The sequence below is a fragment of the Psammomys obesus genome, unplaced genomic scaffold, assembly GCF_907164565.1.
Source record: "Psammomys obesus unplaced genomic scaffold, mPsaObe1.curated_primary_1811, whole genome shotgun sequence".
Taxonomy (NCBI): domain Eukaryota; kingdom Metazoa; phylum Chordata; class Mammalia; order Rodentia; family Muridae; genus Psammomys; species Psammomys obesus.
In genome coordinates this window covers 7,034,573-7,046,263 of record NW_026586383.1, presented here as the reverse complement: position 1 = coordinate 7,046,263, position 11,691 = coordinate 7,034,573, and the positions used below count along the sequence as shown (strand labels likewise).

The window sequence follows — 11,691 nt, the reverse complement described above, 5'->3', positions numbered from 1 at the left end:
TAGATAGATAGATAGATAGATAGATAGATAGATAGATAGATAGATAGATAGATAGGATAGATAGATAGGAACCCCCAGAGTTAGGGTTTTGCTTTTATCTTTTACCTTTCCAGGAGAATGAAAGCATCCAACTAAGGAATTCAGAGATTACTGGACAAGTGAAACATCTAAAAAAAGAAAAAAAAAAAGAGGGGGAGACAGATCATCAAGAGAAAAATGTCTCAAGAAAGAGTCAATCGGCCAAGAGGTACAGCTTGCCCTCTGTACATGTGAGTGTCAAATGGTCCTCATGTGGTCCCAATTCAATTAAAAATTAAAGCTGACTTTGGGGTTGGAGTGTAGCTCTCTCCTTCTCTAAACCCAAGCATGCTTGTTAAAGGAAAATCTAAAATCTCTGTCTCATATCAGAAGAGGTACCTGGTATGGGACAGAGGAGAACAGAAAATAAGGGAATATTCTATTGCCACTAATCTCACAATCTTTTGATTTTCACTTGACTCTTTAAACCTTCTCTTAAGGTATAAGTATTATCTCAAAACCTGTAAGATTATTATTTATATATAAACTTTCTGACGTTTTATTAGTAGTCATATAGGATATTAACTGTTTCTAGAAATAAGCGTCATCTAGCTTCTGGTATGTGTTTTCAGGTTTGAGTCTGAAGCAAGTAACTAGGCTCCAAGTTTGTGTACCTCGGATTTACTTATTAGACTGAAGCCCTCAAACCTTTTGGAGATGTGCTGGATATGGCATTTGAAATGTTTAAGTGTTCTGCAATAAACTGTGACCGTTCCTAACGGTAACCTTGGAGGTCTTCAAGATCATGACAGGGCCCTGCAATGATGGATCCACCTGGATTGTGTTAACACTAACCACTGGGAAAACCTGCCCCATGCCTCTTCTGCCCATAGGTTCTGCACAAACAGGCAGACACCTTTGGGTTGACTTCTGAGTTCTACCTAGCTAGGACTACCATGAAGCTAAAAACAAACAAACAAACAAACAAACAAACCAAAACAAACAAACAAACAAAAAACCCCAAAGATCAGCTTCAGACTACAGACTGCTCAGGACATTGAAATTGCTGAGTTCACAGGAGACTGATACGAACATTTTATAGGACTTTGAACTCAAAAATACTTAATTCTAAGACTGGCAAATACAACCAAGCTGAACACTATGGAAAACTTGGCGGAAATGTCTTCATTAGTGTAAATAGTTTTACTGTGTTAGAGTCAAAATCTTTTCTTTTTATTTAGACAAAGGGGTTGAGCCAATACCAAATATCCTAAATCATTTCCCCTCTTTGTCTAAATAAAAAGAAAAGATTTTGACTTCTCATCCATTTGAGAGTATCAGTGCTTATTCCTATGTGTGTGACATGGCTGGATTGATGGATGTGAAAATGCCTTGAGAATCATTCATTCAATCATGTATAAGAGTTATCAGACTTATAGACTAGAGTGGAGAAATTATGACCAGAACAGCAAATCGGGCTGTTTTTGCAGATAAAGTCTAGTTGGCACATGTCTGCTTTCATGCCACGACAGTGGAAACTACATGGTCTGAAAAGTTCCAGAGATGCCAATGGGTTCTTTGAAGAAAATGTTCTTTTTAACATAATATATTTCTGGGTTTTTTAAAATGGGAGAAGTGGCAGCTATAAATTTCTAGGAAGAATATTCAGTGGATGAGAGAATAGCAGCTAATGAAATAATGAAAAAATAGTCTTTGCAGTGGATTTTGAACATTTGTATTGCTTGGCAATATTATATTCCCATTTGATGAAAGCATAACGCCTAAGACTGGTTGCTAATTGTAAAGGGAGAATGTAACTTGTGTAAGGGAAAGATCTGGAAGCTCCTTTATTCACACCAGCAAACCCTTCCTCAGAGAAGGAGGCAGGCAATGTGACAGGCCTGTGAATCGGATGCAGAGCTTTAAGAAACCATCACCATGAAGGGTTCTTGTCAAAAAGTTCTGAGATGAATTTAATCAAGATGCAGATATGAAAAACAACAATGCATGAATAAGTTAAATGATGGGAACCAACAAGCCTAAATTCAAAGCCACAGGGGCGTTCTCTGCTGTGTCAGAGAAGTCCCAACCAAAGAGAGTGAGGGGACCTTGCTTGGGTCAGGCTTCAACATGAAGAAAGCTAGACAAGATATCATGAGCAGGGAGGGAATCTGAATATGAACTAGACATAGAATATGATCAGAGAAATAGTTAGTTGGTAATATAGCTTGTTAATATAGAGATGTTGTGATTGAAAAGTGTAGGTGGATGCTTTCTGAGCTACTTCCTGTGTTTGGAGCGGACACATTCCACCCCCTTCCATATACATAGGAGCTGGAGAGATGGCTGAGTGGTTAGGAGCACATGCTGCTCTGGTATGGAGGCATGTTCTGTTCCCAGCTCCCATATTAGGTAGGCCGCAACGTGTAACGGTAGTTCCAGAGCATCCTGTGCCTTCTTCTGGCCTCCGCAGGCACCTGTAAACACACACACACGCACACACACACAGAGACTCACAATTAAAAATGAAATAGAATCTTAGAAACTGTGCAAAACATTAGCAGTTCAAATCTCAGTGCAGGCATAGAATTTACTGTATTGCATAGTTCCCAAAGAAACAGGCATAGCAAACAACTATTAATGATAGAATGGAGAACCAAGGGAGACAACACTTCCTGGGAGGAAGAGCAAAGTGTCTTGGGCTCTTTCTTTTTGGTCAGGTTCCTTGTCTAGCTCCTCGGGTAAAGGAATAAGGCATAAAACGTTTTCTTTCCGTGATTTTCCTCCCCCTGCAGATGTTCCTTCCTAATGGTGATTCATCTTCCCTCCCGGGAATCCACCCAAGCAGTACTTTTCCCTTATACAATTTCACCTTCCCACTTGGCATCCATCATAGCTGCCTGTCAAACTCTTTACAATTTTGATTGGCTCATTCAGCGTGCAGTTTGCCGTTCTCAGTCGTGTGACATCTGAATGGTTGATGAGCCCACTGTCTATGTCTTTACCTAGGTGGGTAATAAAGAAATCAACTAGCAACCCCCTTGCTGCTCCCAAGCAGCTAAAGGCAGGGCCTCCTCATCTTCTTGTGCCTCTCCCATCCACACCATGGTGGGTGTGCTCATCAGCCCTGCTCGTCAGTCAGCTGCACACACAGCCTGTCAGCTATGGCCCCCAAACCCCTGCATCCGCTATGAAAAATCCTCTGTCTAGAGACCTCGGTAGCTGCTGCTGTGGCTCATCCAGAGTGGGTTCTCGCAGGATCCCTCTAGTGCACCTGTCTCCCATGACGACGAGGATGTCCCCCTCAGGAGAGCAAACGGACAGAAACCTAAGGATGATTCTCTGCTCAGGTGGAGACATGTGTGTTTGTGCACACAGAGGCCAGGGACTCATATCAAGTGTTTTCCTTTGTGGGATCTCTACTTTATATACTAAGACAGAGTCTCCCGAGGAGCTCAGATCAGAGCTTGCCTATTTGACTAACCTAGCAAGCCAGCTTGTCCCAGGAGGTCACCTGTCTCTGCATTTTGCATATTGGAATGGCAGGTAGGCTACCATATCTATCTAGCTTTTATATGGGTTTTGGGGATCAGAACTTTGTCAGGTACTTTATCCACCAAGCCATCTTCCTAGCACTGGGGATAATTATTTCAAAACCTCAGCGTGCGCGCGCGCGCGCGCGCGCGCACACACACACACACACCATTAATATTTAAGGTGTAGAATTCTGACTCAGCAATGGAACCATGGGAGGCAGTGTGGGAGCAAAGGTCATGGGCACACTGCATGAACTAACTCTTGTTTTAGTGCTGTAGTTACTTTAGGCCTCACTCTCCTCATCTGTCTAAGTACAATGCTTAGCATCATCTTACAGGTTAATTGTGACAATTAAGTGAGTTACTTACATAAGAAGTGGTGATGGAAATAGCCAGCTAGGAGTCAGCACTCTGTGAGTGGGGACCCAGCGTGACATTATTATGATTCATATTAAAATTATTGTTATCACTGCCACCATGGTGGCCTCCCATGAGTGTGTCCTGGTTATGCCTGTGATTAGGATGCAAGCGGTTAAGCTCTCTTGGCTGCTTAAACAAAGTTCATAAAACAAAAGCACGGAGTATAAGTTCGTGTTGGGTCTTCGTTCAAAGCACACTTGGGCTTCATTCAGTGAAAATAGGTTTTGGTTTGTTCGTGGGTGCTAGGGACCAAATCCAGAGCCTTGCACACACAAGGCAGGCATGCTACCTCTGAGCTACCCACCAGCAGCCAATTATCAAGTTTTGATCTCTTTTGGGATCATAGGAAATTGAAAGCATCAGAAAGCAGAGGAGTTGGGTGGCTGCTGGGCTGTACTGTAGGGCAACTTAGTGATCGCAGGTGGGAGTTAACGCGGGTCCCATCACTTGAGAAAACCCACACAATTCCTAAACATGGGGACCACGAGCAATCACTCATTTAACACCTAGGCATTGGGTGATTGCCATGTTGGCCATTGTTCTGCACAAAGAAAAGGCAAAAGTGATTGGATTCTATAATAGAGAGTGAGGTGGAGTAGAAGGAAGCATATCTATCTACAGGATCATTTTCCCAGGACCTTGCAGTACAGAAAACACGTGATGAAGTAGAAAACTATTCCCCCTACTCGTCAGCACGGGTGAGTGATGGGGGGGCACTTGATACCCGGCTTGCCGTGCTCACTCGGCGACCTGAAATATCCTTTACACACGTGCGGCTTTCCTGCATGAGTAGCTCACTGATGCCTGAAAGCGAGGCCCTGGGTCTTCTTCTGTTCGGCTCTGTTGGGGTAAAATTTCATTAGTTACTTTCCTTGTAACTGTGATGAAATGCTAGGCAACAAGCAGTTCAGGGAGGAAGGGCTCGTTTCAGCTCATCCTTTGACTGCACTTCACCATGGCAGAGAGGGCATGGCGACCAGAGCTTGAAGAGACATCTGGCTGGTCACAACAAGGGGGCAGACAGAGAGGCAGGATCACGAAGTTCATTGTCTCCTTTATATGTGGTGATCCCAACCCAGGGAATGGACCCATACCTATTAACGGTTCACCTCAATGAACCTAGACACAGAGATCCCTCATAGACATGCCATGGCATTTGTCCCAAGATGACTGTAGGTCCTGTCCAGTCAACAGTCAATATTAACCACCACAGTTGGACGGTGAAGCCATGGATTCCTGGGCCACAAGGTGTTGAGCTTCATGTTGGTCATACAACTGCGGGCATAGCAATGGGCCCTGTCACCCATATTAACTTGCAGAGCTGTTTCAGAACCATCTTTGAGTCTCAAGAATCAAAGCTTCTGAAAAGATCCTTTTATTTGTTTTCTTGCTAAATTTAAATTTTGTACATTAACTTCTTAACAAGCAGAGTGTGCCTCCTCCTGTCCTCTGCCCTTGAAGAGCTGCCCTTGTTTATTTTTCAGCTGAGTGGGGTAATTTTATTCCCTCTCTGCATGTGTGGGATGCCTCTACAGCATTCTTTTTAAAGCCCCTTGGTGGGAGAACCTGCTGGATTTGTAAGGGTGCTATTATTTACTCTTTTAATATTCTCGAGCAACAGCACTCACCCTGCCATATGTTGCTGAAATAAAGGCGTTGGATTGGAGGCCCAAAGACCCCCATAGTCCAGCAGCAGCATGCATCCTTGCTGCTTTGTCTCACCTTCCTCTGGAACCCCTAATAATATGTTAACATGGGGTGTACTGCTTCTTGCTCAGGAGTCCTTCAGTGGGTGGTATCAGGAATGAAGAGAGGAAGGAGATTTGTACAATGAACATAAAGATCCAGATCATGTTTCAAATCCTCAAAGGCTGGAGAATAGAATTGACTCCATGAGCCCCAGCCATGTGACACACATCTTTCTGGAGCTGGAAGAGTGAGCTGGGAATCAGTGGCCCCAGTTGAAGAAAAGTACAGGGACTAAGGAGATGATCAGGAAAGTGCTTGTCTTGCAAACACAAAGACCTGAGTTTGATCCTCATCACCCCATAGACCAAAACTGAGCATGGTGTACCCCCAGACTGTCAGTGCTGGAGAGAAGATACAAGAGGACCCAGTAGGCCTGCTGGCCAGCCAGTCGAGGCAGATAATTGAGCTTCAGGTTGGGTGAGAGGCCCGGTCTCAGAACCAAGGTGGACATGAATGTGTGTGGAGGCCAGAGGCTGAAGATGTATGACTTTCTAAATTACTCTCCCTCTTTTGTTCTTTGAGGCAGGGTCTCTCACTGACCAGGAAACTCATCAGTTTGGTTAGGGTGGCTAACAAGGAGCTCAGGGATCCTCTTGCCTCCTTCCACCACCCGCAGTACTGGGTTACAGGTACATGTGGCCAGGCTTGGATTTTAGAATCTCATCTCTTGATTAGATCTCTTAGATCTCCCTGACTCCAAAAGTATGAGATGTGCATTTCGATTAAAACCCACCAGACTTGGGTATTCTGTGACAGCTACACAGAAACAAAATAAGACTGTATTGGCCCTAGGTGTTATCCCAGGGACATCTTGCATCTTAAGGGATTAGTTATACATGCTTGGTAGTATGCACTTTGAGGTCTATTCTTGGAGGCGAGAGACATAGACACATTAGTTGGCTAGTGGGTTTCAATACAGAAGCAAGTGCTCAAGTGGGCTTTAAGAGAAAAACTGTGGGTTAAGGTTCTATATGGCAAGCGTCAAGTTGACGGAGAATGAAAAGATTAACTTTTAAAACACAAACATGATTCTAAGAAACCCTCTGGATGCCCACCTGTCATTCCTCATGTGATATTAGTGAGATGTTTTTATCAAACTCCAACAAGGCATTTTGTACCATTTTTAATCCTCCTCAACTTCTTCAAGGTACTTGAAGATGACAGCACTGAATTCAATGGCTACATCATGCTCCAAAACCAAACCATGGTCTGAGCTCTAAGCCCAAGTGTTCCTGAGACAAAAGTCCATACTTAAAATACTCTTGGGACATTGGTGACATTATCTGAGCACAAAAAAGAAGAAGAAGAAGAAGAAGAAGAAGAAGAAGAAGAAGAAGAAGAAGAAGAAGAAGAAGAAGGAAGAAGAAGAAGAAAAAGAAAGAAAGAAAGAAAGAAACAAAGAAAGAAAGAAAGAAAGAAAGAAAGAAACAAAGAAAGAAAGAAAGAAAGAAAGAAAGAAAGAAAGAAAGAAGAAATCCTAGCACCACCTGAAGGGCCACTTCAAAACCCATCTTCTGCCTGATTATTCCAATGAATGGTGTTAAGGGTATGGCCTGAGTAATGCATATGGCCTGTCAGTGAGCAGTGAGGGAAGGACAGAATGTAGAGGTGGTAATGGGCTTAGTGAATGGCAGATTTGGGTACCCTCCACTGAAAGCCCCTGAACTTAAGCCTTAAGCAAGGTTCTGGAGGCCAGCTGACAAGGTAGCAGCTAGCCGACGTCATGAAGTGTTCTAGGAAATCCCAAGACCAAGAATGAGGACAGAGTAAGGACTCCAGGGGGTTCAGGGTAGCAAACATTCCCCAGTCAGTCTTGTTTTAGAATTATTTTGAACATTCTGAAGTCTAGTTATGCTGTGCACCTGCCTATCAGCTGAGCTCCAGCTTCAGAAGAGAGCCTCCATCAGATCTGAGGTTCTGGGAGACTTCCTAACCAGCCAGTGATGGGTGGCGTGTATGCTGCTGCTGCCACGGTCTTATTTGATATTAGTGGAGGGGGCAAGAAAACACACAGCTCTGCCAAAAGAAGCCTTTATCTGCCTTAGCTGTTTTCCTGCTCAAAAGCCAATGTCCTTGCTGTGGAGGGCCTTCGTTCAGCAAAGTGCTTGCTGTCCAAGCAAAGAGATCTGAGCCTGGATCCCCATTACCCACATTCAGAACAAACAAACAAAGACCAGAGGTGCCTGTCTGCAACTCCAGCATGGGAGATGGAGACCAGAGGACCCGTAGGGCTTGCTAGCCAGTCTAGCTGCTTCTGTGAAGCCCAGGTCCACCCACAGACCCTGTCCCAATAAACAGGGCAGGCAGTGATCAAAGAACACAATATGGCCCGAGGCTTTTCACACAAATGTTCACACATATGTGCTTGTGGCTGTGTGGGCACAGGCTCATGAGAGCACTTGTGCACACACCACACACACATACACACACTCACACACACACACAATACAAACAATTTTAAAAGAGCATGCTTTACTTAAAATTTTATTACAAAAACAACCTTGCCAATTTTAAACATCACCTGTTTTGTTTGTTTGTTTTAGGCCAATATCAAGTGTCCCTTTGCTTTTTTGATTTTTATTTGATTTTATTTTTTGGTATTGTTTTCTCTCTAGCATCGACATGGAGACAGCCCTCATTGCCCTTGGGTGCGCTGCTGTAGAAAGGATAAACCAATTCCCTCATCTCCTAAGTTTTAACTATGGAGAGAATTCTGTGTTTGGGTTTTACTGCCTTCTCCTAGCATTTGAGGATAAACGGGTGCGCATCTCCCTTGTCCTTCCCCTGAGCTATCGTCGCCCGGACTCTTGATGTGTGGGGAGCAGTTCTGAGGAATGCATCGATTTTCCTTTGAACTCATTGGTGTCCTCATATCCGGGCATCACTAATATTAACATAAATCTTAGTTAATTTTAAAGTACGCTCCTGGGCTGGTGTGATTTGGTTCCCAGATTTTTCCTAACCTTCATTCCAGATCCTGAGAGAGTCCTTGAGAGCTGGGTGAGGGGCAGAAAGCCTGTTTCCTTGCTTCCCAGGCCCAGGTGTGCTGCACGGGGGAGGGCCCCCTGAGGCTCAGAGAAGACCTGTGCACGTGCACGGGCTGAGCGTGTGGGGCATGAAGGAGTTAGTGTCTTCTACTTTCCATCTGCTTTCCAGAGTTCTCACTAGCGAATTCAATAACACTTATAAGCACAATGGTAAATACCTGATTCCACCCCCTCCCCCAGCCCCTGGGATCTCCACCTTTCTCATTTGGCAAAATGCACATCTTCACAGCCGCTGTGCTGAACTTCAGTATGAATCAGTGGGGAAAAGAAGATTTGCCATTAATCTTAAAGATGACAGTGTGCAATGTGAAACTTGTGTTACAGTGATTTTCTCCTGGACCTTTCCCCTGACCCCCGACTTCTAAATTTCATAGTCTTTCTGTCCCTTTTCAAACTCAGTAGGTACCTGGAAGCCTCTTCTAAACCATTATGACTGTTCTTTGCATTTGTGTGTGTGTGTGTGTGTGTGTGTGTGTGTGTGTGTGTGTGTGAATACCGCAGTGCAGTACAGCAGCCAAAGGACTCTATGCGCTGCGTGGCAATCGTGGCTTGCTGTAAGCACCCTTAGCCCATTCCCTCTTGCCAGCCCTAGTGTTATAAGCTGACCCTGGACTCATCCTCACTAGTTCCAGCCCACTGCTCATGTGACCCATGTCATAAAAACCTGACAGAGAGACCCAGATTGCAAGCCTCGCTGACAGGTAGCCACCACAGCCAGATACGGGGTAGCTAATTCAGCAGAGGCCTAGGTTTCTGTTGGTGTCAAGCCAGTGGCAGCTGTGCCCAGAGGTGCCTCAGTGTTTCCTGGCTCCATTTTGAGAACCAAACCACAAAAGCTGGCAGCTTCATCAACTGGTTCAGAAGCAGCGAGGCGGTGTCTTGTACACAGAATCTCCGAGAGCCGGTCATACCTTATTTAAAGACCATTTCCCAACTGCTGAGACTGCTCAGCAGATAAAGGTGCTTGAAGCCAGCCTGAGAGCCTGATTTCAGTTCCTGGGAGCTGACTTCTTGAAGTTGTCCTCTGATCTTCATATGTGTGCCATGATCCTGTGCGCGCGCACACACTCACACACACAGTTACAGAAGTACTTTTTTCTGCGAATGTAAATGTGGAGCTGTCTTACCGGGTGCCACATCTAACCAGATAAAGGTATGTAGGTAGACATCAGCGTGGTTAATCACCAGGCTATACTTGCTCTTGCCCTTCTCCAGGGATGACAACCACAGTAGAGAGGCTGGGAGGACAGGGGCTGAGAGACGGTTAGAAACTTGACGATCATTGCCTGTCTTTGTGAAGAGGGTCCATTGAAAATGCCATGGAGGCCATTCACTCTCTGGTTAGCTGAGGTCAAAAGAGATGCCAAGTGCCTCGAAGATGGCCCGTTTGGTAAAGTGCGTGCCTGGCAGGCTTGAGGATCTGAGTTTGAGCCCCAGAACGCATGTAAAGAAATTCAGCCATAGCCAGACATGGTGATGACTGCCTTTGATCCACAGTGCTCAGGGAGGCAGAGGCAGGTGGATATCTGTGTGTTCAAGGCTAGCCTGGTCTACAAAGTGAGCCCAGGAGAGTCAAGGCTACACAGAGAAACCCTTCTTGAAAAAAAAAAAAAAAGAAAAGAAAAAGAGAAGAAGAAAAAGGAAATTCAACCATGACAAGGAACACTAGCAACCCCAGTGCTGGGGCCGTGAGAGGCTCCTTGGGGCTCACTGGTTAGTCAGTGTAGCCTAATTGGTGAGCTCCAGGCCTCAGAGGGAGGCCTGTCTCAAACAAGCTAGGTGGAAAACACCCAAACTATGTCATCTAGTTGTGCTCTGGCTGCCACGTTCATGCCCACATAGACGTGCACATCTGTACAAACACACACACACACACACACACACACACACACACACACAGATTTCAAGTTAAGTTGAGATGTCTATTGTCTTATCGTACATGGTGACTCTAAAGTCTGAGGAAAGTGATGAATGAGGCTGCACATAGGATGCCTGCATGGAGGGTCCAAAGCGAGCAGTTCTGTGCAGCTGTTAGTCATGGCCATGGTGGCCGATCAGATGACCTCAGCAAGAAAAGCCCCTTTACTGAGACATTGTCTCTATCCATGGTGAGGAAGAGAAGAAAGGTGGTGGAAAGAGACACCCATGCAGAGAGGAGCTCAAAGGTGACGTCAGGCATGATTCAGTGAGCAGCTCAGAACTGGACACACAGGGCACTGATGGCTCCCCTAGGAATATTTGTGTTTTGGGCTCCTTCGTAACAGTGGCTGCTGATGATTATAAAGGAAATTTTTTTATTTTTTACTTTTGGCAGGGAGGTGATATCAGGCTTGCACTAGACAGAGCCACAGACTTGTCTGTGAAGGAAGAAATGAGAACTACTGCTTAATATTTATGGTAACGTAGTCAAATGAACGGAAGTAGCTGGGCATTTTTTCCCTCAGATATGCTAGGCACCGGTCTCCAGGATGCAGCCATCTTTCCTGTACGTCTCTTCCTCTCTTGCTAGAGGGTTTTCTTTTCTTTTCATATGTTTATATGAAGGTGTACGCCTGTGTGCAGAGTGTACACACGGGGACACACACGTCAAGGTTTCTTTGTCGCTGCTTGGGAATGAGGTCAGCGCAGGCACATTTGAAAGCACCGACACTTCTGGTGTGCACTCAGTTGATCGTGGATACTCAACCCACATATGAGTAAAGCCAGAAATAGAAGGAAGAAAATCCCCTGTAAATGTGATGTGCAGGCCTGGAGAGGTGGCTCAGCAGCCAAGAAGGCATGATGCTCTTGATCCCAACACCACACCTGGGAGCTCAGAAATGGAAGCTCTGACTCCAGGGAATCTGACTCTTCTGGAGTCTGCACGCACATGGTACACACACACACACACACACACACACACACACACACACACACACACA

The 11,691-nt window shown here is 45.1% G+C and overlaps 1 long non-coding RNA gene across 1 annotated transcript in view; it reads left to right on the top strand.

Annotated features, from left to right (window-relative positions):
• Positions 1 to 11,691, top strand: part of LOC129672216 (uncharacterized) — a 174,218-nt gene that overhangs the window by 118,164 nt on the left and 44,363 nt on the right. The gene's annotated exons all lie outside the window — the stretch shown is intronic.